The sequence below is a fragment of the Saimiri boliviensis genome, chromosome 1, assembly GCF_048565385.1.
Source record: "Saimiri boliviensis isolate mSaiBol1 chromosome 1, mSaiBol1.pri, whole genome shotgun sequence".
NCBI lineage: Eukaryota > Metazoa > Chordata > Mammalia > Primates > Cebidae > Saimiri > Saimiri boliviensis.
Genome location: NC_133449.1, coordinates 74,611,149 through 74,638,657, shown reverse-complemented (window position 1 = coordinate 74,638,657; position 27,509 = coordinate 74,611,149). Strand labels below are relative to the sequence as shown.

At 38.1% G+C, this 27,509-nt stretch overlaps 1 protein-coding gene across 8 annotated transcripts in view; it reads right to left on the bottom strand.

Moving 5' to 3' along the window:
• Positions 1 to 27,509, bottom strand: part of WDPCP (WD repeat containing planar cell polarity effector) — a 785,671-nt gene that overhangs the window by 190,051 nt on the left and 568,111 nt on the right. The gene's annotated exons all lie outside the window — the stretch shown is intronic.

The following is a 27,509-nucleotide window of genomic DNA, read 5'->3' as shown; positions in this document are numbered from 1 at the left end:
TTGTCAGCTTTTGCTTTATGCATTTGGAGCTCAGTTATCTTCTTCAGGATTGTCATATCTGCCTGACTGAACTTTTGTCATTATAATGTCTCTCTTATCTCTTGGTAATATTTTCTTTGTTTTTGAAGTCACTTTGTCTTACATTTACTATTTGCAGGATTGTATTTTTCACATTTTTACTTTCAATTTATTTGTTTCACCATAATTAAAATGTTTCCCTTATACACTGAATATAATTAGGTCTTGCTTTTTATCCAGTCTGACAATTGCTGACTTTAAAAAAAATTCCTGTCTGCTTTTTGAGTATCCAGCCAGTTTGAACTTAATGTCATTATTTACTAATACACTTGGAGTTTAGTGTAACATCTTATTTGTTTTCTATTTGCTCCCCTTTTCTTCTTATTGATTCAATATTTTTAAAGTATTTAAAAATTTCCTCTTTTGAGTTTTTAAAACAACATACCTATTTACATTTTTTAAAAATCCTCTAGGCACCATAATATGCAATTTTAATTTCCACAGTCTACCTAAAATTAATATTGTACCACTTCAGTTAAAAGGCACAAGTCTTACAACAATATAATTCCATTTACCCTCCCCTGTGATGTTGCCATTATTCATTTCATGTCTACATTTTATATAGACATAATAAACACAATGTATTGTTATTACTTTTGTTTTAAACAATTATCTTCTAAAGAAATTTTAAAATAAGGAAAAAAGATTTAATATTAGTCCATATGCTTACAATTTCTAGGACTCTTCATTCTTTTACGTAGAGCCAAGTTTTCATTTGGTATCATTTTTGTCCTATCTGAAAAACTTTCTTCAGCTTCTCTGGTAGTGCTGCTGCTAATTTCAATTTAATTTCACTAATTTAAAAGTATCTTTATTTCACCCTCACTTAAGGATGATTTTCACTGGATGTAAGATTTCGTGTTCAGAATTTTAATTTTGTTCAGCATATTGAAGATGCTGTTCCATTATCTTTTGGGATCACTGTTACTGATTTGAAGAAAGTCATAATTCATATTCGTTGTTGCTCCTTTTTGCTTCCTGGGTATTTTGCAGATATAATTTTTTGTTTCCTGGGTATTTTAAAGATTTATCCCTCATCACTAATTTTTCTATGCTGTGCCAAGATATGGTGTGCCTAGGTATTGATTCCTTCTATTAGGATTTCACTGAGAGTTTTGGATCTGTAGGTCAATGTTTTCCACCAAGCTCCAATTACAGGTATTTTGGACTATCTGATTTTTTTTCCATAAGTCACTGATACTGTGCTCATTTTTTGAAATATATTTGTTTTCTTTAGATTGGATACTTTCTACTGATCTGTCTTTAAGTTCACTGATCCTTTATTATGTCCAATCTCCTACTGAGTAAATGTTTCATTTCAGATTTTATATTTCTTACTTCTAGTATTTCTATTTTGCTTAAAAAAAGTTTCTATGTTTCTCCTGAAAATCCCTATCTTTTCAATCATTATGTTCATCATTTCCTTGAAAATCCTTGAGGATTTTTTTATGACTTATTACCCAGAACACATTTCAAAGGAAAGCTAATATAATTTCTTATAGGAAAGACCCAATGACACCTGCCCAAAAGAGTCAATTACAGTTTTGTATGTGCTATACAGACTTAATTTTCATTGTCAAAGAGAAGGAAGAATAAGGCAAATGAAAGTCTTCATAGTGATGGTGTTTTTGCATCTCTGATTTTTGGATTACAAATCTAGGGAAACAAAAAGCAAAGAGGAGGACCAGGTGTGGTGGGTCATACCTGTAATCCCAGCAGTTTGGCAGGCCAAGGCAGGTGGATCTCCTGAGGCCAGGAGTTTGAGACCAGACTGGCTAACGTGGTGACATCCCATGTCTACTAAAAATACAAAGGTAGCCGGTGTGGTGGCTCATGCCTGTAATCCCAGCTACTTGGCAGACAGAGGCAGGAGAATCACTTTAGCCCAGGAGGCAGAGGTTGCTATGAACCAATATTGTACCATTGCACTCCGGCCCAGGCAAAAGAGTGAGACTCTGTCTCAAAAAAGAAAAAGAAAAACCAAAGAGGAAATGGAATGATCTAGTTAGCAATTTGAAAGTTGGCTCTTTTAGTTTCCGTAATGAACTTATGAGAAGGTTTAAAAAGACCACAAAATAATTCTGTAATAGAGTATCAGTTCAGGGGTAATGGAGAAGGATTTCAACAGTATTATCATTTAATGCAGCTGGATTTTCTATCCTAACAGTTTTTTAAAAAAATCTCAGGAAAGAATTGTTCAATTTATTGTTTTTTATATATATAAGACACGTTGAATGTGGGAGTTTATGTAATTGCCCAGTGAGGTTGCTTAAGTTTGGATGAGTCAGAATTCCAGTGTTTCTCAGAACTGTGAACACTCTAGCATCTCCATTTAGCCCTTAGTCTCACAGCAGTGGCTTTTCGTTATGACTTGTCTACCTGTAGTCTAGATCTCCATTAAGGACCCAAAGGGGACCACAATAAAGACTCTTGAGTCTCATCTCTTTACACAGATTCCCCCTTTCTGACATATCACAAATTATAGATCCTTTATCAGCCCTGAATTCTGAACACTGACCTCTGGGAAGATGGCAAAGTAGGAAATACCAGGAACCTGGAACCTAAAATAATAATTGCATTGGCAGAATCTCTATGGAGTCTATTGAGGCTTGCAACTTTTAGGGAAAGGCTTGGATGGTAAATTACAGTTAATGTTCACCAATTTCAGCTCTTAGCACAGTATCTGTTACCCATCCACCACCCCAGCTGTGTGGTGGGCAAGTGTGAAGACATTCCAGAGCAGCTGGCTGGAAGGAGGTTGGGAAAAATGTAGGGATTCTGTACTCTGACTGTGAATTGATGCTATTGATTGCAGAGGTGCAGACAGGGAGGCTGGGCACCTCATCCCTGATTGTACCTCACCCCTTATTGCTACAAACCCCTCCTCCTTGCCTGAAGTGACTTGTAGGAGATTTGAAGAGCTGGACTCTCATTACTCCCTTCATTTTTCTTTTTTGCCTTTTTGGGAACCAAACATTAAAGACTAGGACACTCAAAAGCAACTGCATATAAGGGGAAAATTACAAAGTTACCACACATTCCAAGAGCAGGAAAAGTATACATTCAGACAAGGCCTGAGAAGACCTTAAGATTTACCTTAGTATAATCTTTTGCCCACAATCAGCCTAAAACAATTGTAAAAACCCTAAAGCAATAATAAAAAATAGCAAACCCTAGGGAAGGATGTGAATCTGATTCTTAGTTACCATGTTATTAGATTCCAATGTCCAGTTTTCAACAATAATAAAAATCATGAGGCATACAATGAAATAGGAAAGTATGGCCTATTCTAGGAGGAAAACATAAACAGAAACTGTCCCTGATAAAGGACCTGATGGTAGACCTACTAGACAAAGACTGTAAAACAGTTATCTAAAATATGCTCAAAGAACTAAAGAAAGATGCAGGGAAAGTCAAAATTATGAGTGAATAAAATGGAAATATGAATAAAAAGATAGAAAACCTAAAAGCAAATCAAAAAGAAATTCTGGAGCTGGAAAACAAAGTAACAAGATGATTTCAAAGGCAGATTTGATCTGACAGAAAAAGAATCAGGAACTTTGAAGACAGGGCAGTAAACATTATCAACCTAAGGAATAGAAAGAAAAAAGATTGAAGAAAAGTAAATAGAGCCTAAGGGACATGAGGGATATCATCAAGCTGATCAACATATGCATTGTGGGAGTTCCAGAAGGAAAAGAGAGAGAAAATATTAAAAGAAATAATAGCTAAAAACTCCACAAATTTAATGAAAGATATGAATACAAACATCCAAGAAGCTCAAAGAACTCCAAGAAAGATGAACTCAAATGCATCTTGAGATACATTGAAATTAAACGTTCAAAAGACGAAGACAAAGGGAATGCTGAAAGCAGAAAAACAGAAGTGATTTTTCACATAGAAGGGCCCTTAAGAAATACTATCAACAGACTTCTCATCAAAAGCGTTGGAGGTAAGAGAACACTGGGCTGATAAAAGTCCAAAAGAGGCCAGGCATGGTGGCTCTTGCCTGTAATCCCTGCATTTTGAGAGGCTGAAGCAGGCAGATCACTTGGGGTTAGGATTTTGGAACCAGCCTGGTCAACATGGGAAAAATCCACCTCTACTAAAAATACAATAATAGTAATAATAATTAGCTGGGGGTAGTGGCAGGCTGCTTGAGAGGCTCAAAAAAAAAAATGCTCAAAGAAAAAAAAAGTCAACAAAGAATCCCTATCTTGCAAAACTCCTTCAAAAGTGAAGAAGAAATTGAGAAATTCCCAGACAAACCTAAGCCGAGGGAGTTCATTACCACTAGTCCTTGCCAGCAAGAAATGTGCAATGGAGTCCTATAGGGTGAAATAAAAGGGCACTAGACAGTTAGCTACTCAAAGCAATATAAAGAAAAAAAATTCTCAATAAAAGAAAATCTCATTACAAAGAAAAAAAATCTTAATACCAGGGATATTATAAAAGCTAGCATTATTGTAACAATGGTTCAAAATTGCCCTTTTTGCTCTCTACACAAACTAAGATACTTATACATTTTAAAAATTATTAGTCTAAAAGCTAGTATTACTGTAATTTTGGTTGTTCTACCACATTGTATATTTTACATAAGACATTTAAAATAATTATGAGTTTATGTTATAAACAATGTGTAACAAAGTAGTTTTGTGACATTACAAACCACAAAAGGTGAAGAGAGAGATAAAAAAGAGCAGAGTTTTTGTGTGTTATTGAAAATTAAGCAGGTGTAAATTCAAATTATACCCTTATAACTTTAGGACAGTCAATATAATCCCCATGATGACTGCAAAGAAAATAGCTATAGAATATATGCAAATGGAAGAAAAAAATATTTTACTACAAAAAATATCAACCAACCAAGAAAAAGACAGTAATCTAGGAAATGAGGGACAATAAAAGGCTGTATGGTATAAAAAAATGAACGACAAAATAACAGAAGACCCTCTATATTAGTAATTTTAATGCAAATGGATCAAACTTCCAATCAAAAGGCAGATTAACAGAATAGATAGAAACAACTGACTCTACTATATGCTGTCTATAAGAGAGTTACTACAGATCCAAACATACTGATAGATTAAAAATGAAAAGACAAAAAAAAAAAAGATATTCCATGCAAATAGTAACAAAAATAACAAGTTTGGTAATGCTAATAATGGGAAAAAAGCAGGCTTTAAATTTAAAAAGTTTACAAGAGATAAAAAAGATTAAATAAGCACAATCGGAAATGATAACGGTGAAACTGCAACTGATAATAAATAAAAAATATCATCAGAGATTACTATAAACATATCTACATACACAAAGCAGAACACCTTGAGGAAATATGGTAATTGAATACATCATCCCAAGATTGAACCAGGAAGAAACAGAAATCCTGAACAGACCAATAATGAGTAAAGTAATTGAATCAGTAATAAAAAAATTCTTCCAAAAACAACAGCAACAACAGCAAAAAAGCCCAGGCCCAGATGAACTTATGGACTACTTTTACCAAGTATGGAAACAAGAGCTGGAACCAATCTTAGTAAAACTATCCCCAAAAAAATCAAGTTGGAAGCATCCCTCCCTAATTCATTCTACAAAACCAATATTATCCTGACACCAAAATCATGCAAAGACATAACAAAAGCCAAACTTATATACCAATGTTCCTAATATAGATGTAAATATCCTCAACAAAATATTAGCAAACCAAATTCAACAGCATATTAAAAAGATAATTCATGATTAAGTGGGCTTTATTTCATGGATACAAGGATGTTTCAGCATTCACAAATCAATTAATGTGATTCACCACATAAATAGAATTAAAAACAAAAACCTTATGATCATCTCAATAGATGCAGAAAAAGCATCTGATAAAATCCATCATCCATTCATGATGAAAACCCTGGACAAATTATGCATTTAGGGAACATACCTCAAAATAATAACAGCCATCTATGATAAGCCCACAGCAGACATCATACTGAATGGAGAAAACTTGAAAGCATTCCTCCTAAAAACAGGAACAAGACAAGGATTTCCACTCTCAGCACTACTATTTAACGTAATACTGGAAGTCCTAGCTGGAGCAATTAGGCAAGAGAAAGAAATAAAAGGTAGCCAACTAGGAAAAAAGGAGTCAAACTATCTCTATTCACTGATTACATGATCTTCCACTGAGAAAATCCTAATAACTCCTCCAAGAGACTCCTAGATTTGAAAAATGACTTCAGTAAGTTTCTGAATACAAAATCAACACACAAAAATCAGTGTCATTTCTATACACCAATAACATTCAAGCTGAGAATTAAATCAGGAACTCAATCCCATTTACAATAGCCATAAAAATTAAAATATCCAGTAATACATTTAAACAAGGATGTGAAAGATCTCTATAAGAACTAAAAATACTGATATAAGAAATCATAGATGATACCAAAAAAAAAAGGGAAAACATTTCATGCTCATGGATTTGAAAAACCAATATTGTTAAAATAACTGTACAGCCCAAAGCAATCTACGGATTCAATGCAATTCCTATCGAAGTATCAATATCATTTAGAGGAAATGTATTCTCTTCCCAGGTCCACAAGGGGGTGTGGTTTCAAAGGCAAGAACTTCCCAGCGCCATACCTCCAACCCCTTCTCTATCCTGGAGCTTAGAGGGTTTTAACTTTCCCATGCACAGGAAGATAGACTAGTCAGGTGAGCTTCCTTTGTCTAGAAAGCACTCTAGAAGTTATGGGAGGGCTGTGAGCCAAAACAACAAATCAAAGGTTAGAAATCAAAGATCAATCACTCCAGCAGAAGTTTAAAGGAACTCCTTTCATAGGACAGAAAACGTGAATGTGGTGGGAATCTCTCTCAGGTTAAAAGTACCCTTCTCACATCGGTGTGGACTCCATTTCTGGATCCCCTTCCATGACATCATGGGAGCTACTATTCTTTCTCCTTTTTCTCTCTCTCTGCCTAAATAAATCACTTTCTGCAAAACTCTGGGGTCTGATATTTAATTAAATGAGCCCACTGCACCTGGTGGGGTCCTCTCCCCCATTTTTGGGTCAGTGAGGGACCAAGAACCTGGAAGAACACAGCCTATCGGGCAGCTGAGCCTCCCCAGCATCCTGAAACCTGGTTTGAATTTCACAAATTAGAAAAACCTATCCTAAAGTTCATATGTAATCAAAAGAGAGCCCAAATAGCCAAAGCAATCCTAAGGAAAAAGAATGAAGCTGGAGGCATCACATTACCTAATTGCTGCTATTCTGGATCCCTACTGACTCCAATAAGGATGGCATCATATCTGAGAGGCTGAAGAAGAGACCTGGAGTCAGCAAATGAGACATAGGATTTAGTGAGGAAACTTACATACAAGGACACTCCAGAGGTGGTGAATTAGACATGAGAACTGTTACTGTTTGTAAAAAGCATGTAATTTATATAGCATTTTCACTTAGCAGTCTCCACTTGGCCAAAACAAAAGGTATTAATTCCCTGTATAGCCTGCAGTTCACGGGATGGGCTGGGGGTTCAGATGTCCTCCATAAATATAGAATACATCCTCAAGTTGCCCACTCTCGGATTCTTTAGCTTAGGACTCCAAACACATTCTTGTAAGACAATAGGATCATTCTCAGGGTATGTTTAAGTTACTGCTGTCAGGTGCATGTGCCATACGCTCCACTCTAACATACTATTGAATGGCCCTCACATTCTTATCATGCTATTTCTTCTGTAATTCTCCTAGGGTCAGGTATGTGGTGGAACATTTGAGATAAATGCCACAGCAGCAATACAAACTACAACAACAAAAAATAACGAATATAATAACAATCACACTGGATACAAAGTTCTACCAAGTGCTTGGGAGTTGATTTAACCATGTTTTTATAGGTGTGTAAGACAGTGATTCTACAGTGTATTATAATATATACTATAGAATATAATGCAGGTGTTTAGGACCCAGATAGCCTGGTTACATTGTGAGAGTAATCAGGGATATATGAACAACATTCAGTTTTAACTAATGCATAGGTTCTACCCTGGGAAGCAGTTAAGATGTCCAGCGCCATGACATTTTGCAAAGTAATGTGTCTTATTTGGGTGGTCTCTTCAGAAAGAAGAATAATCGCATGGCTGGTAGCATTAATGGCTGCAGCCACATGTTTAGCCTCAACTTGCAGCTCTCTGTATTGTTGACACTTGGGGAGCAGAAATGGCCAAAGGGTAAAATTGCCAGGATGCATGCTTCTGGAAGTACCTGGCTTTTACACTCTCCCAGTGAGGAGGAATGTCTGGTATGTAAATGGGACACAATGCATACTGACAAGGATGCCACCAAGTGCATATAACAGTTCAATTAGAGGGTAAATAAGGCGAGCTGTGGGTGCCACCACCCATAACAATCCCCAAGAGGAGAGGTAGGCCCCCACCCTCCATGTGGAAAGAGTTTTTCTGCCACCCCAGCCACATATCTTTGCTTACTTGAAGAGACTGGTTACACTGCTGTGGGGGTAACCATTTATGGTAATTAATTGTCGATTTGAGGTGTTGCCAGAAGAGATTAACATTTGAATCAGTGGACTGTGAGAGGAAGAACCACCTTGGGTGGGTATGATCCAATTGGCTGCCAGCATGGCTAGAAAAACCAAGCAGAAGAAGGTGGAAGAAGGGGACTTGCTGAGTCTTCTTGCCTTTAACTTTCTCCTGTGCTGGGTGTTTTCTGCTCTCAAACATCAGACTCCAAGTTCGTCAGCTTTTGACTCTTGGTCTTATATCAGTGGTTTCCCAGGGACTCTCGGGCATTCAGTCAAAGATTGGAGGCTAAACTATCATCCTCATTACTTTTGAGGTTTTGGGACTTGGACTGAGCCATTACTGGCTTCCTTGCCAGCCATCAGATAGAGGCAAAAGTCCTATGTAGTCTAGCTGCCACTTTTATACTTGGCTCCAGCCCTGGCCTATCTGTTCAGTATTGTGTGGAAAGGGCCTGGGGTATATCTGTGCACAAGTAGGACACTGCTGACAGATAAGTACTATATCTTTGTATCATCGTAGTAGTCCTCAGTTTTCACTATGTCCCAAAAAGTATGTGGTCCCCAGTATCCTCTCTTTTTACATAGCCAGTAAGCCACATCTTTTGTGGACACTTCCTTGAGGAGGAGAATGTAGTCTACCTTGTGTGTCTATTGATTTCCAGGTGGTGTAGGTGCAATATGGGCATCCACATGGTAGACTGTTACATGCATCCCCTAGAAACGTGGATAATGCCATTCCAAATGTCAGCACCTGAAAGGGCACAGGCTGCTAGTATCCAATCCTATGTTTTCCACTATAGTAGCCACACTGTGAGTACCTTAAAGACAGCCCAGCTGTCAGTGCATAGGACTATTAGGTCTAGCTTATAAAGGAGGACCATCCAAGCTGCCCAGAGCTCAGCCCACTTGCTACTATGTCCTTCACTTGTATCAAACTAGATACTATCAGTGGATGGCTGAGTGGCTGCAATGGTCTAGGGTTAAGGACTGAATCATCATGAGCCATCTGTGTACCAGGCCTGGTCAGGAATTGGACCCTGTCCCTCCTGTATAAATGAAGGGATTTTTGGAGGCTCAGCAGCTTCCACTGAAGACTGTCCTTCAGTTGTCACATAGGTGACATGTCCAAGTATCAAGTGGAGGTCTGCAATTAATGTGTTCCTCTGCTGCAGGCAGGCCTGCCATTTGTCCTGTCTCTGTCTGGGCATTCCTAGGCTTTGATTTCTGGAAGGTACCCTTCAGCCAACCTTCTATGAGGTATGAGGTGCATACTAGCACCAAGACACTCCTTGTAATGTCCACCACTTGTAAAGAATAATACGAAGCAGAGTTGTTGCTCTGCAACATTACATTTAACACAGCCTCCTTCCATGGTGATACAGGAGTTAAGAAGAAAATCACTTAGGCAGATAACTAGGGAATGGGAGTTCTCAGAAAGACTTTTCTGTTTAACAAAAAGTAGCCCCAAATCATTTTCTAACAAAGAGCAGCCTGCCAGCTGGAAGCTTGCATGGATGAATGCCGGCAGGACTAAGGACTAGACATTTTTAAGACAGCAGCTCCATCTTCCCTTCTCTGCCAGCCATGTGTGCTGGAAGAAGCAGACAAAATGGCACCGATCAACTGAAAAGCCCATTGGCATAAGAAGATTAAGGTGAGATGAGCAGTCTTCCCTGCCTGCTATATAAACTTCATATAGGATTGAACCAATCTATGAGCCCTATGTAAATAAGACACCACTTCCTCAAACTGGACTATAAAACTTCGTGCATTTACCAACAACTGGCCCTTTCTTCTCGGAGACCCCTTCCTTTTTGGAGAAAGCTGTTTCTCTTTCTCTTCTACCTCTTAAACTTCCACTCCTAAACTCCTCATGTGTGTCTGTGTCCTAAATTTTCTAGGCACTGGCACATGACAATGAACCCCAGGGTATATAACCCAGACAATGTGGCCACTTTATAATGGGGATCTTGTTTGGGAGACACCGAGGTGTAACATTTATTGAAATGGCGAGTAGAGGAGTGAACGCCAACTCTATCCTTTCACTCTGAGGCTCTCAGCCTCCATTTTAGACCTTTCATGGAGGATTTATCTGGCACATGGGGCTAGAAATAGTCCTAGGGCAACTGAAGATTTCTGGTCAGGGCTACCTCCTGGTGTTATCCAAAGGCTTCTGGACTGACTCCAGCCTCTGACTGCCCTGATGGGGTGTCAGCAACAGGATCTCCAACTTTCCTATTGTAATTTCCTCCTTTCTTGTTTGCAACCATCGTATTTCTTATCCTCTCTGTGTATAAAATATGCAGTATGTTTTACAATTCGCAGAAGTAATCTTGTTTGGCAAGACCAGGGAATGTCTAGTAACTGGGGATATAGTTCAAGGGAAAATGTCTCTGTGATTTTCTAGGAACTGAGAGTTTCCCCTCGCCACTACCACTGTGAATGTCTTTCTCTCAGCCTTTGGTCTAGAGAGCACATGGCATTTCCAAGTCTCTCTCTGCCCTTGGTCTGGAAAGTACATGGCCTTTCCAGGTCTCTCTCTGCCCTTGATCTGGAGAGTATGTGGCATTTCCAGCTCTCTCTCTGTCCTTGGTCTGGAGAGCAGCACGTGGCATTTCTAGGCCTCTCTGTCCTTGGTCTGAAGAGCACATGGTATTTCCAGGTCTCTCTCTGCCCTTGGTCTGGAGACAACATGGCATTTCCAGGTCTCTATCTGTCCTTGGACTAGAGAGCATGTGGCATTTCCAGGTTTCTCTCTGCCTTTGGTCTGGAGGCCACATGGCATGTCAAGGTCACTCTGCCCTTTGTCTAGAGAACACACGATGTTTCAAGGTCAATTGTGCTACCTAGTGGAAGGGAGATAAATAAGGAACATAGTTGGTCCTTCACCGAAATACTCTACCCTCCCAGTTCTCTTCCCTTTTGCACCTCTCTACTAGAAACCAGGTTCTATGCCGCTTCTGTAAATGGGAAAATTCTGCCTTCAACAATTGAGGTAAAATATCATCCAAAGCCAAATTTTAGTCTCAGTGCTGTCTAACCAGCAGGAAAAGGGCCATCAAATTCCTATATTCCTTTAAGGCACCTATTCTGCCTCCAATTAGAGTGGTACTTAGTAAGGGGTTTTTAAGTTCAGAAGTTAAAACTGGAACCATTCTCTAGAGGTAAGTGCTTGAGCACAAGCCATAATAACAGGATATAAAGTTCAATCCAGCATGCCCCCTCTGTTAAAGTGGCCTTGCCCAACTATTATGTAGTCTTTCTGGAGATCAATTTTTTGGGGAGCCAGGCAGGTCACACGAGTCTAGGAAGTCAAAGAGGAATCACAGGCAAAGAACTAGAGCCACGTGGGTGAGCGTGACTAATCTCAATCACTTAGCTCCTTCGGTTCATGGCTGGGGGTCACGCCTGCAACCATGGGCAGCACGTTCTACAAGGTGCCTGGACCCAGGATCCACAGAGGGAAAACAACAAGGGGTACACCCCCATTGTCTTCCTCTCTACCCTGAGTCTCACCAAAAGAAAAAAAGACTAAAGGAATACCTTTTTCTCCCTTTTCTTTTTAGATGGATATTATCTTAAGCCTGCACTGCCTTGGAGTGCATTCTGAAGCACTGGGACTTCTTTCACCCTGAGACTTTAAAGAAAAAGTGGCTAATTTTCTTTTGCACAAGGCATGGACTTTATACTAGACCTTTGCAAGCATTACAAAATCAACCTAGTGCTTTCAGCAATCACATCAGGAAGGCCCAAAGAGAATAATTCTCCAAAATTAGGGAAGCAACTTCCAGGAGAACCATCTAAGGATCCCCCTTACTTGGGGCCCTTCGAGTTCCCTTCTCATTACAGGACCTTAGGCAAATAAAGGGAGACTTAGATCAATTTTCAGATGACCCTGATAGGTATACAGAAGCTTTCCAAAATGTACTCAGGTATTTGACCTCTCATAGAAGGATGTTATGCCACTCGTAAGCCAAACCCTAACCACACCTGAGAAGCAGTCAGCTCTACAAATAGCAGAGAATTTCAAAGATGAGCAATATGTCTCCTATAGTAGGCCAAAAGTGAAAAGAGAAGATAGTAAAGGGGAAGAAATAGGGGAAACACCATTCTCAGTAGGAAAAAGCAATACCTCTTGACAGCCCTTATTGAAACTCCCAGGCTTTGCTATGGTGTTTTTTTTTCATGGTTGAAAATGGCTTCTATCTCTTTTATGATGTTTTTACAACCTGGGAAAAATTAATTTTCCAACCCTTACAATGCCTGGCTTAGAGTTGAGCTAGGAGAAAGGAAACCCAGAAGGCTGACATGCCAACAATAGGGTAAACATTTCTTCCCAGTTGGGTTTTTGGCTTCTCTCTTCTTGTGCAAACTTGTAAAAGGGATAATAAGGATCACTGCTAGTATTTTCTGTCAAGTTTTAATGGAAAAGGATTTGTGAGGTTGGTCTTAAGCTGCAGAAAATCTGGTGTGCTTTGTGTGTCTTTTTGTATGGTTATGCAAAAGCAAGGGTACCTTAGGTTAAAATACAGACCCAGGATCCTATAAGACTGCTGTTCAAGCCAGCCCAACAAAGTTGCCAGTAAAAACATGGCTACAGGCCTCCATCTTGTTTCACATTCTTGGGAACATTACCTGTAAACACACAGCAATACTTTGTTTTAGCCTTTGCCACTTTACAATGGTGGCTGTCTTCTTGTGATAAGTCAGTTCCTGGGAGGGCCACAAAATCAAATAAGTCAGTTTATCAATCTGAGTAGGGTCAAGGTATATACCCCAGACAGTATATAGTATAGCTGCTTCAATAGTTGGTACCAGAACTCTAAAGGCACATGCTTATGTCCGTATGTTTCCAAAAGGTCCCACCCAAGCTGTTCAGGATAACTGGTAACCACCAATTCACACGGCTATCCCTTCACTAGAACTTCCAAGGCTTGCATTTATGTCACTGCAATTTTAGCTTGTTCAAGGCCACATCTTCCCGTGTGGACAAGTTCCAGTGGTCCTCCTTCTTGACTAAGCCATCTAGGGGCTTAAAGAGTTGCACCAAATAGGGAAATAAAAGTACACAATACCCTAGAAGGCCTAAGAAAGTCTGCAACTGCTCTGGTGGGGTACGACATGGGCAGGCCTGTAGCTTATTCTATAATGGCAGACCGAATAAATTTAGTGTCACCCCACTAGATGACACCCAGATATTTGATATGCCTGGACCCTGGATGTTGCATTGATCCTCCATCTTTCCTCTGTAGGTCAAGTGAGATAGCAAGGTAGGGGCTGTAGTTTCTAAGCTAAAAAGTGACTCAGAAGTTATCATGATATCATCAATATAGTGGAAAATACATATGCCACTGGGATGGTCCACTGACTCAGGTTGGAGGCCCTTCAGCCACAACAGACAGTGGGGCTAAGTAAACATCCTGGGGGTAAGACAGTAAAGATGCATTGTTCTCTTTTCCCAGAGGAAGGCAAATTGGTCTTGATGCTCTGGGGCAATGGGGATGCTAAAGAAGGCCTTGGTAAACAACTCAGCAAGAGAAAAGGACAAACAATCCCATTAAAAGTGGCCAAAAGACATGAACGGATATTTCTCAAAAGACATATAAGCAACCAACAAACATGAAAAAGTGCTCAACATCACTAATTATCAGAGAAATGCAAACTAAAACCACACTCACATTTCATCTTACATGAGTCAGAAGGGCTATAATTTAACAGTCAAAACAACAACAACAACAACAACAACAACAACAACAAAACAAACATATTGGCAGCGACGTGGAGTAAGGGAGCCTTGTACACTGTTGGTGGGAATGTGAATTGGTACCACCTCTATAAAAACAGTACAGATGTTTTGCAAAGAACTAAAAATAGAACTACCATTCAACACAGCAATGCCACAGTTGGGCATTTACCCAAAGGAAAATAAATTATTATACAAAAAAGACACTTTCACTCATGTGTTTACTGCAGTATTATTCACTACAGTAAAGTCACGGAATCAACCTAAGTATTCATCAATGGATGACTGTATAAAAAAAAAATGTGACATATATGGATGTCTGGCAAGAAGGCTGAATAGAACAGTTTTGGTCTGTAGCTCCCAGCAATATCAATGCAACAGGGGGTGATTTCTGCATTTCCAGTGAATTATCTGGCTTGTCTCACTGGGACTGGTTAGACAATGGGTACAGCCCACAGAGGGCGAGCCAAAGCAGGGTGTAACATTGCCCAACCTGGGAAGCTCAAGGGATCTGCAAACTCCCTCCCCTAGCTAAGGGAAGCCATGAGGGACTGTGCTGTGAGAAACAGTGCATTCCAGTCTGGATTCTATGCTTTTCCTATGGTTGTTGCAATCTGCAGACCAGGAGATTTCCTCAGGTGCCTACACCACCAGGGCCCTGGGTTTCGAGCACAAAACTAGGCAGCTGTTTGGGCAATCACCAAGCTAGCTGCAGGAGCTTTTTTCATACCCTAATAGTGCCTGGAATGCCAGCAAGACAGAACCGTTCACTTTCCTGGAAAGGTGGGTGAAGCCAAGTAGTTTAGTTCAGTGGATCCCATCCCCATGGAGGCCAGCAAGCTAAGATCCACTGGCTTTAAATTCTTGCTGCCAGTATAGCAGTCTGAAGTCAACCTGGGACACTCAAGCTTGGTGGAGGGTGGGGTGTCTGCCATTACTGAGGCTTGAGTAGGCAGTTTACCCCTCACAGTGTAAACAAAGCTACCAAAAAGTTCAAATTGGGAAGAGCCCACTGCAGCTCAGCAAAGCCACTGTAGTCAGACTGCCTGTCTAGATTCCTCATCTCTGGGTAGGGCACCTCTGAAAGAAAGGCAGCAGCCCCAGTCAGAGGCTTACAGATAAAACTCCCATCTCCCTGGCACACAGCACTTGGGGGAGGGGGTGGCTGTGGGTACAGCTTCAGCAGATTTAAAGGTTCTTGCCTACTGGCTCTGAAGAGAGCAGTGGATCTCCCAGCACAGGGCTCAAGCTCTGCTAAGGCACAGACTGCCTCTTCCAGTGAGTTCCTGACCCCCATGCCTCCTGGCTGGGAGATACCTCCCAGCAGGGGTTGACAGACACCTCATACAGGAGAGCTCTGGCTGGCATATGGTGGGCACCCCTCTGGGACAAAACTTCCAGAGGAAGGAACAGGAAGCAATCTTTGCTGTTCTTCAGCCTCTGACGGTGATACCCAGGCAAACAGGGTCTGGAGTGGACCACCAGCAAACACCAGCACACCTGCAGCAGAAGGTCCTGACTGTTAGAAGGCAAGCATAGAAAGGCATAGCAGCAACATCAACAAAAAGGACTTCCACTCAGAGACCCCATCTGAAGGTTACTAGCATAAAAAAACAAACGTAGATAAACCCACAAAGATGGGGAAAAATCAGCTCAAAAAGGCTGAAAACTTCAAAAACCAGAAACCCTCTTCTCCTCCAAAGGATCACAACTCCTTGCCGGCAAGGGAACAAAACTGGATGAAGAATGAGTTTGACAAACTGACAGAAGCAGGCTTCAGAAGGTGGGCAGTAACAAACTCCTCTGAGCCAAAGGAGTATGTTTTAACACAATGCAGGTAAGCGAAGAACCTTGAAAAAAGGCTAGGTGAACTGCTAACTAGAATAACCAGTTTAGAGAAGAACATAAATGACCTAATGAAGCGGAAAACCAGCACAGGAACTTTGTGAAGCATATGTAAGTATCAATAGCTGAATTGATCAAGTGGAAGAATGTGTATCAGAGACTGAAGATCAACTTAATGAAATAAAGTGTGAAGACAAGATCATAGAAAAAAGAATGAAAAGGAACAAAGCCTCCAAGAAATATGGGACTATGTGAAAAAACCAAACCTACATTTGATTAATGTACCTAAAAGTGTCGGAGAGAATGGAACCAAGTTGGAAAACACTCTTCAGAATATTATCCAGAAGAACTTCTCCAACTTAGCAAGACAGGCCAACATTCAAATTCAGGAACTACAGAGAACACCACAAAGATACTCCCTGAGAAGAGCAACCCCAAGACACACAATCGTCAGATCCACAAAGGTTGAAAAGAAGGAAAAATGTTAAGAGCAGCCTGACAGTAAGGTCGGGTTACCCACAAAGGGAAGCCCATCAGATTAACAGTAGATCTCTCTGTGGAAATCCTACAAGTCAGAAGGGTGTGGGGGCCAATATAGAACATTTTTAAAGAAAGTAATTTTCAACCCAGAATTTCTTATCTAGCAAAACTAAGCTTCATAAGTGAAGGAGAAATAAAATCCTTTACAGAGAAGCAAATGCTGAGAGATTTTGTCACCAGGCCTGCCTTACAACATTTCTTGAAAGAATCAGTAAATATGAAAAGGAAAAACCAGTACAAGCCTCTGCAAAAACATACCAAATTATAAAGACCATCAACACTATGAATAAACTGCATCAATTAATGAGCAAAATAACCAGCTAGCATATTAATGACAGGATCAAAATATACACACGACAATATTCAACTTAAATGTAAACTAGCTAAAATCCCCAATTAAGACACAGACTGGCAAATTCAATAAAGAGTCAATGTCCATTGCTGTGCTGTTTACAGGAGACGCATCTCATCTGCAAAGACACACAGAGGCTCAAAATAAAGGAATGGAGGAAGATATAAAAAGCAAATGGAAAGCAAAAAAAAGCAGCGATTGCAATCCTAGTCTTTGATCCAAAACAGGCTTTAAACCAACAAAGATCAAAAAGACAAAGAAGGGTATTACATAATGGTAAATGGATCAATGAGGCAAGAAGAGCTACATATCCTAAATATATATGTGCCCAATACAAAACACCCAGATTCATAAAGCAAGTTCTTAGAAACCTACAAAGAGACTTAGACTCCCACACAATAATAGTGAAAGACTTTAACACCCTACTGTCAATATCAGACAGATCAATGAGACAAAAAATTAACAAGGATATCCAGGACCTTAACTCACCTATGGACCAGGCAGACCTAATAGACATCTGCAGAACTCTCCACCCCAAATAAACAGACAATACATTCTTCTCAGCACCACATCACACTTATTCTGATACTAACCACATAATTGGAAGTAAAACACTCCTCAGCAAATGCAGAAGAACAGAAATCATAACAGTCACAGTGCAATCAAATTAGAACTCAGGATTAAGAAACTCATTCAAAACCATACAACTACATGGAAACTGAACAACCTGTTCCTGAATGACTACTGGGTAAATAACAAAATTCAGGTAGAAATAAGTAAGTTCTTTGAAACCAATGAGAACAAAAACACAAAAACACTAGTATTTCTGGGACACAGCTAATGCAGTGTTTAGAGGGAAATTTATAGCACTAAATGCTCACAGAAGAAAATGGGAAAGATCTAAAATTGACACCCTAACATCACAATAAAAAGAACTAGAGAAGCAAGAGCAAACAAATTCAAAAGCTAGCAGAAGACAAGAAATAACTAAGATCAGAGCAGAACTGAAGGAGACAGAGGCACAAAAAACCCTTCAAAATCAGTGAATCCAGGAGATGGTTTTTGAAAAGATTAGCAAAATAGACCATTAGCCAGACTAACAAAGAAGAAAAGCCAGAAGAATAAAAATGATAATGGGGATAATTACCACTGATCCCATGGAAATACCAACTACCATCAGAGAATAGTATAAACACCTCTATGCAAATAAACTAGAAAATCTACAAGACATGGATAAATTCCTGGTCACATACACACTCTTAAGACTAAACCCAGAAGTTGAATCCCTGAATAGACCAATAACAAGTTCTCAAATTGAGGCAGTAAATAATAGCCTGCCAACCAAAAAAAAAAAAAAAAAAAAGCCCAGGAACAGACAAATTCACAGCTGAATTCTACGAAAGGTAGAAAGAAGAGCTGGTACCATTCCTTCTGAAATTATTCCAAACAATAGAAAAAGAGGGACTCCTCCCTAACTCATTTTATCAGGCCAGCATCATTTTGATACCAAAGCCTGGAAGACACACAACAGACAAAGAAAATTTCAGGCCAATATGCCTGATGAACATCAATATGAAAATCCTCAATAAAATACTGGCAAAGCAAATCCAGCAGCACATCAAAAGGCTTAGCCAGCCAGGCACAGTGGCTCATGAGGTCAGGAGATCGAGACCATCCTGGCCAACATGGTGAAACCCCATGTATACTAAAAATAAAAAAATTAGCTGAGCCTGGTGGCGTGTGCCTGTAGTCCCAGCTACTGGAGAGGCTGAGGCAGAGGAATCACTTGAACCTGGGAGGTGGAGATTTCAGTGAGCTGAGATCGTGTCACTGCACTCCAGCCTGTAGACAGCAAGACCATCTAAAAAAAAAAAAAAAAAAATAGCCCTCACGATCAAGTCAGCTTCATCTCTGGGATACAAGGCTGGTTCAACATATACAAATCAATAAACATAATTTATCACATAAACAGAACCAGTGACAAAAACCACATGATTATCTCAATAGATACAGAAAACGCCTTTGGTAAAATTCAATATCCCTTCATTCTGAAAATGCTCAATAAACTAGGTATTTCTGGAACATATCTCAAAATAATAACAGCTCTGTATGACAAACTCACAGCCAATATCATACTGAATGGGCAAAAGCTGGAAGCATTCCCTTTGAAAAGTGGCACAAGACAAGGATGCCCTCTCTAACCACTCCTATTCAGAATAGTATTGGAAGCTCTGGCCAGGGCAAGAGGAAGAAAGAAAGGGTATTCAAATAGTAATAAAGGACATCAAATTGTCTCTGTTTGCAGATGACATGATTGTATATTTAGAAATTCTCATTGTCTCAGCCCAAAATCTCCTTAAGTTGATAAGCAACTTCAGCAAAGTCTCAGGATATAAAATTGATGTGCAAAATCACAAGCATTCCTATACACCAATAATAGACAGAGAGCAAACCATAAGTGAAATCCCATTCACCAATTGCTACAAAGGGAATAAATACCTAGGAATACAACTTACAAGGTAGGTTAAGGACCTCTTCAAGGAGAACTACAAACCATTGCTCAAGGAAATAAGAGAAGACACAAACAAATGGAAAAACATTCCATAGTCATGGATATGAAGAATCAATATCATGAAAATGGCCATAATGTCCAACGTAATTTATAGATTCAATGCTATCCCCATCAAGCTACCATTGACTTTCTTCACACAATTAGAAAAAACTACTTAAAATTTCATCTGGAACCACTAAAGAGCCCACTTAGCCAGACAATCCTAAACAAAAAGAACAAAGCTGGAAGCATCACACTGACTGACTTCAAACTATACTACAAGGCTACAGTAACCAGAACAGCATGGTACTGGTACCAAAACAGAGATATAGACCAAAGGAACAGAACAGAGCCCTCAGAAATAACACCACACATCTACAACCATCTGATCTCTTACAATCCTAACAAAAAGAAGCAATGGGGAAAGGACTCCCTATTTAAGAAATGGTGTTGGGAAAATTGGCTAGCCATGTGCAGAAAACTTAAACTGGACCCCTTTCTTATACCTTATACAAAAATTAACATAAGGTGGATTAAGGACTTAAATGTAAGGCCTAAAACCATAAAAATCCTAAAAGAAAACCTAGGCACTACAATTTAGGACATAGGCATGGGCAAAGACTTCATGACTAAAACATCAAAAGCAATGGCAACAAAAGCCAAAATTGACAAATGGGACCTACTTAAACTACAGAGCTTCTGGACAGCAAAAGAAACTATCAGAGTGAACAGGCAACCTACAAAATGGGAGAAAATTTTTGCAAGCTATCCATCTGGCAAACGGCTAATATCCAGAATCTACAAAGAACTTAAATTCACAAGGAAAAAAAGCCAAACCCATCAAAAAGTGTGCAAAGTAAATGAAGAGATACTTCTCAAAAGAACACATTTATGTGGCCAAGAAACATGGAAAAAAATTCATCATCGCTGTTCATTAGAGAAATGCAAATCAAAACCACAGCCAGAATGGTGATCATTACAAAGTCAGGAAACAACAGCTACTGGAGAGGATTTTGAGACAGGAATGCTTTTACATTGTTGATGGTAGTGTAAATTAGTTCAACCACTGTGGAAGACAGTGTGGCAATTCCTCAAGGATCTAAATCTAGAAATACCTTTTGACCCAGCAATGTCATTACTAGGTATATACCCAAAGGATTATAAATTGTTCTTTTATAAAGAGACATGCACATGTATGTTTATTGCAGCACTGTTCACAATTCAAAGACTTGGAACCAACCCAAATGCCCATCAATGTTAGACTAGATAAAGAAAATGTGACACATATACACCATGGAATACTATGCAGCCATAAAAAAGGATGAGTTCATGTCCTTTGCAGGGACATGGATGAAGCTGGAAACCATCATTCTCAGCAAACTAACACAGGAACAGAAAAATGAAATACTGCATGTTCTCTCAAAAGTGGGAGACGAACAATGAGAACACATGGACACAGGGATGGGAACATCACGCATGAAGAGCTTTTTCGGGGTGGGGAACTAGGGGTGGTATAGCATTAGGAGAAATACCTAATGCAGATGACAGGTTGATTGTTGCAGCAAACCTTCATGGCATGTGTATACCTATGTAACAAACCTGCGTATTCTGCACGTGTATCCCAGAACTTAAAGTATAATTTTTAAAATGTGGTACACATACATCATGCCCATAAAAAAGAGTGACATCATGTCCTTTGCAGCAATATGGATGGAGTTTGAGAACATTATCCTAAGTGAAGTAACTCAGGAAATCAACCACCGCATGTTTGCTCTTATAAATGTGAGCTAACCATTGGGTATACATGGACATAACAAGGGAAATAACAGACACTGGGGTCTCCAAAGTTGGTAGAGTTTTAAGAATTAAAAATTTACCTACTGTATACAATGTTTCGATGTATACCTATCCAAACAGTTGGATGATACCCATCATCCAAATCTTTACTATTTGGATGATGGGTACACCCCAAGCCCAAACCCTACCATTACTCAGTGTATCCACGTAACAAACCTGCAACGGTACTTCTGAATGTAAAACTTAAAAAATTAAAAGATAGCATATACTAATGCAAATTTCAATACAGCAAGAAAAATAACAGTAATTAACATTTATATACCTGACACCAAATCATCAAATATTTTACAAAAATTGACAGAAGCTGGGTACAGTGACGCATGCCTGTAATCCCAGCTACTTGGGAGGTTGATGTGGCAGTATTGCATAAACCCAGAAGTTCAAGTCCAGTCTAGCAACATAGTGACAACCTGTCTCTTAAAAAAAACCAAATAGAATTGAAATGAGAAACAGTCTACAGGAAGAGTTGGAGGCTTCAATACCCTACTCTTAATAATTGCTAGAAAACCAGACAGAAGGAAACAGAAGACTTAAACAACACAATAAATCAACTTGTTGTACAGACAAATACAAAATACCCTACCCTGAAAATACACATTCTTCTCATGGGTATATAAGACATTTTCTAGGATAAATTAAGTTTCAACAGATTTAAAAAGATAGCTATCAAAGTATCTTTTCCCATCACAATGGGATGAAGTTATAAATTAATAATAGAAGTAAAACAAAAAAACCCATAGATTTCTAGAAATTATATAAATAGCACACTCAGACAACTAAAGGATTAAAATAAAAATTACAAGGGAAATTAGAAAATGCTTAGAGACAAAAATGAAAACACAACATATTAAAACTTAGTTGACACAGTGAAAATAATGGTAAAGGAGATATTTATACTTATAAAGGATTACAGTAAAAAGCAAGATCTCAAACCAACAACCTAAGATTACAATTTAAGAAACTAGAAAAAGAAAAAAAAACCACACCCAGAGGAAGAAAAGGAAATAATAAATATTAGAGCAAAGATCAACAAAATAGAGGGTAGAAAAACAGTGGGAAAAAAACCCCAAAAATTGTTATTTGAAAAGAATCAACAAAATTGACAAACCTTTAGCTAGTTACCTAAAAAAACCCCCAAAACCAGAGAAATCTGAAATTACTAAACTCAGAAATGAAAGTAGGAACATTATTACTAATTCTATAGAAATAAAAAGGATAATATAGTACTATGAACAATTTTATGGCAACAAATTGGCTAACTAGGTGAAATAAACAAATTGCTAGAAACACAAAGCCTACTAAAAATAAATCGGAAAGTAATAGACAATCCAAATAGACAGAGAAATAATGAGATTGAATCAGTAATAAAAAATTTCCTGCCAAAGAAAAGCTCTACCCCTGATAGCTTTACTGGTGAATTATACCAAACACTTAAAGAGAAAATAATACCAATTCCTAACTCATTCTATAAGGCCGGTATTACCCTACCAAAGTTGGACAATAACAATAAAAAAAAAAAAATAAAACCAAAGACCAATTTCCCTCATCAATAGTAATGCACAAATCCTCAACAAAATACTAGCAAACTGAACTCAGCAGCATATTAGTAAGATTATATACCATGACCAAGTAAGATTTATTCTGGGAATGCATAAATGGTTCAACATATGAAAATTAATTAATGTGATATAACTTGAATAGAATGAAGGTAGAAAAACCCACATAATCATCTCAATTGAGGTAGAAAAAGCATTTGACAAAATTCAACATCCTTTCACAATAAAACCCTCAACAATCTAGGTTAGAAGAAAACTAACTCAACAATAAAATCTATATTCAAAAAAACCCACCATTCATCAAACTCAACTGTGAAATATTCAAAAGCTTTTCCTCTAAGATCAGCAACAAGACAAACATGCCCACTTTTACCACATCTATTTAACGTAGTTTCAGAGTCCATACTCCTAATCACCGTGGTATATTGCCTAGAACTAGATTCATATGCATATATATTAATTTACTGTACAGTAAAAGTAGCATTTCTGTACAGTAAAAGTAGGAAGTTGGATTGGAGGATTTAATATTGTTAGGCTGTTAATTTTACCCAAAGTGACCTACAGACTCAATGCAATTGTATCAAAATTCGTATGTCTTTTATGCAGAAATAGAAAACCATCCTTAAATATACATGGGTCCCAAGGGACTCCAGATATCCAAAATAATCTTGAAAAAGAAGAATGAAGTTGGAGGACCCATACTTTCTGATTTCAAAACTTAATATAAAACTACTGTAAACAAAACAATGTGGTGTGGCACAAAGACAGACATATAGAACACTGGAATAAAAAAGAAAGTCCGCAAATAAACCCTCCCATATATGGTCACATGATTTTTGATAAAGCTATCAAGAAAAGCTTACCAAAGTACCCTGCTACTACCTGCTTAAGACTGCCTGTCTCTGGATACCTTAGCCCAAAGTATTCTTTCACTCACAGAAAAAGAGACTGAACATTTTTCTATGTGTTTACTTGTCATCTTATTTTGTGACTTGCCTTATTCTTATTTTGTGATGTGCCTGATTGTAACTCCTGCTAGCTTTTTATTGGGGTGTTTTACTTCTTACTTCTTATTGGTTCTATATATTAGGTACCTTAACTCTTTGCATGGCATATGGTGAGTCTGTTGAACCAACACAAGTTATTGAAACTTTGCCCCATTGATTTGAAATGCTACTTTTACTGTACAGTAAATTAATATATATGCATATGAATCTAGTTCTAGGCAATACACCACAGTGATTAGGAGTACGGACTCTGAAACTAGGCTGCCTTAATTCAATTCCAACCTCTCAGGAAGCGCCTATTTGGTTGTACACACCCAAATATCAATAATTACGAAATTCCAGCATTGTTAATCTGACAAATATATAAATAATATAAAATGAAGTACTACCTAAATATTTGAAAAGTGAATAATATAAAATATATACCAGAAACTCTAGTTATTAAGTCATTACAATATGCTAGATACTTAATATATATTATTAATTCATTTGATACTTAAAACACACTAGGGATTTATGTATTATCATCACCACAGGTAATAAAATGAAAGCAAACATACTTAGGTAAATTACACAAAATTATGCAGCTAGTAACTGAGAGAGCTTGGAGTTTAATCAACAGGCCCTAAATATGAGAATATTACTATGAGGGTGCTGGACCTGAGGAAATGGGCCCAAAAGAACCCATCTCTTTGTTTACTTTACACTTGCACCTAGTAGCCTTGTCTCTTTTCAGTTTATTTTCTACAGTGCAGCCTAAGTGATCATACTCTAAACAAGGAATGAGCAAACTGTGACTTGTCATCCAAGTTCAACCCAAACTAAGAATGGTTTTTGGAAAAGAAATCACAGGAACAGTTTTACATGACACTTGAAAATTATATTCAAATTTCAATGTCTATATATGAAGTTTTATTGGAATACATCCAAACTTATTTGTGTATGTATTGACTATGCCTGCTTTTGCTCTATAACGGCAGAGTTAAATAGATGCAACAGAGCCCGTATGGCTTGTAAAAAGTCTAAAATATTTGCAACACTTAGCCAGACATGGCACATGCCTGTAATGTTAGCTCCTTTGGAGGCTAAGATAGGAGGATTGCTTGAGTCTAGGAATTCAAGGTTATAGTAAGCTGTGATCACACTACTGCATTCCAACCTAGGTGAAAAACTGAGACAAGAAAGAAAAGAAAGAGGAAGGGACGGAGGGCGGGCAGGCAGGAAATAAGGAAGGAGAGAAGGAAGGGCAGGAAATAAGGAAGAAAGGAAGGGAAGTAAGGAAGGAACAAAGGAAAGAAGGGAGGGAGGGAGGGAGGGAGGGAGGGAGGGAGGGAGGGAGGGAGGAAGAGAAAGGCAGGAAGGCCTGCCCAAAGTATTTGCTACCTGGACCTTTACAGGAAAGTTTTCTAGCAAATATATTGATAATATCACTCTTCTGTTTAAAATGATTTAGAAAATCCTATTGCCTTTGAGATAAATTCTAACTCCTTTATATGGAATGTAAGCCCGTTTAGTCTCTCTGCTTTGTAGCCCTATCAACTTTCTTGTCATGTTGTATGTCTTGAAACTTTTTACTACTGATAATATGCTAATACAAAATGGACTATTTTCGGGTTAACTGATACAGTTTGTGTGATCCCATTGTGATTCATATGTCATTATTTTTAGTCTTTTAGAAAAAGACATCTCAGAGGTAGAAAATCATGTATAAGTAGAGATAATCTTGTTTATTTTACAAGCTTTTAATTTTAAAAAAGGTAATATTTTCCAATCTGTAGTCAATAGAACTCTGGCTAGATGAAATCTAGATAGTAAGAATCAATCTATTAAAAGAATAAATTCTTTTAGACAATTTCTACATGGAACCTTAAATGTATACAGTAGATACATGAGCTTAAATAGAACTTTGAGACTTTAATGCTCTCAATATTTTGAGCTTCTGTAAAGCAGACCTTTGGGCTATAAATAAAGCTATGTATGAAGAGTAACAATGCAGCATTCTAAATAGTGACTGTTTGCTTTTCAAATAAAATGGATAGTAAAACCATTTTTATACTTCCCTTATTTTAAATTTTCAACTTTTATGTGTAAAAATCCTCATGGGTTAGGGTTAGCCTTGTCAATAGAAAGGCTGTTGGATGAAGGAGATTTTATATTGGACACTTTACACTACTATTGGCTAAACTGAGACCAAAAGCTGAAAAAGGTTAAGATTTGAGAAAAATTTAGAAGGTGCCTTTCATTATAATGTTTATAAATTAATAATTACAACATTAGACAGTACAGAACATAATACCTTGAGAGACAAATTTTACCAGGCACCAAACATTTAAATATTCATCTCTTTAGATCTTCTCTTGGCTAGAAAAAGATTGAAACTATCGACATAAAAAATAAAGAAATGTGGAGAAAATCTACTTTTATTGGGGTAAGTGGCAAAGGTGAAAAGGTAAAGATAAAAAAAAAGTCAATGGGGCTGGAAAATCTAAAAAGTGCAATTAATTTTCTGACACTGTGATCTCTGCATGTATAGATTTTGATGAAAATAATAAAATCTTCCCTCAGTATAATATGCCTGCTCAACTAGATATCACAAAATGCAGATGATGAGCAATAGAATGTTCACACTTTTGAAAGTAATTAGACTTTTTCATGATCCATAAAAGTATAATTAATTGAATCACGTACATTTAGAATTTAAATATCAAACTTAATCCGAAGATGACTGATCTAATGTGATGAATGCATAATATCTAAAACATCAAAGCTTAAACTAGAAAATGTCTTCATTGTGCACAAGATTCAAGAAAAGCACCTTCTGTATTTCTTGCTTTCAAGAAGCTTTTGCTCTATTGTTTCTGTGACAACAATGAAATTGCTGTCTTACAATATCTAAACCATCCCAGCTTAATTTAAACTATACAGTGTCTTCGTTGTGCAAAAGATTCAGGTAAAAGCGCCTTCTGGAAGTATTTCTTCTTTCAGGGAGCTTTTGCTCTATTGTTTCTGTGAAAACAATGAAGTTGCTGTCTAACAGAATATGATGGAAAACTAGGAAAGGACTCTTAATTTGTTCATTTGATTTCAAGGTGGCTCTGTGGTGCAAGACCTTTTAAAACAGAAACCTGATACAGAGTACAAGGATTCATAAGAAACTGGTCAGTTTTACTGTTCTGTAGCTAATAAATGGGAGGGCCAGAATGTACTTGATTTTGACCTCTTAGATACACTTTGTACTATGGTTACTTTAAAAATACATGTGAGAACATTCATACTTTGTTACGCTACACTGAAATCTAAGAGACAAACTACGCACATTCAAGATTTGTGGGACATGTTTCCCCCTATGTCCTGGATTCTACAGCTTTACTTCAGAGACTGGATTAGAAAGACATTTAAGCTTATTAGATAGATAGGTGTCATCCCCTTGTATCAAGGTACACGAA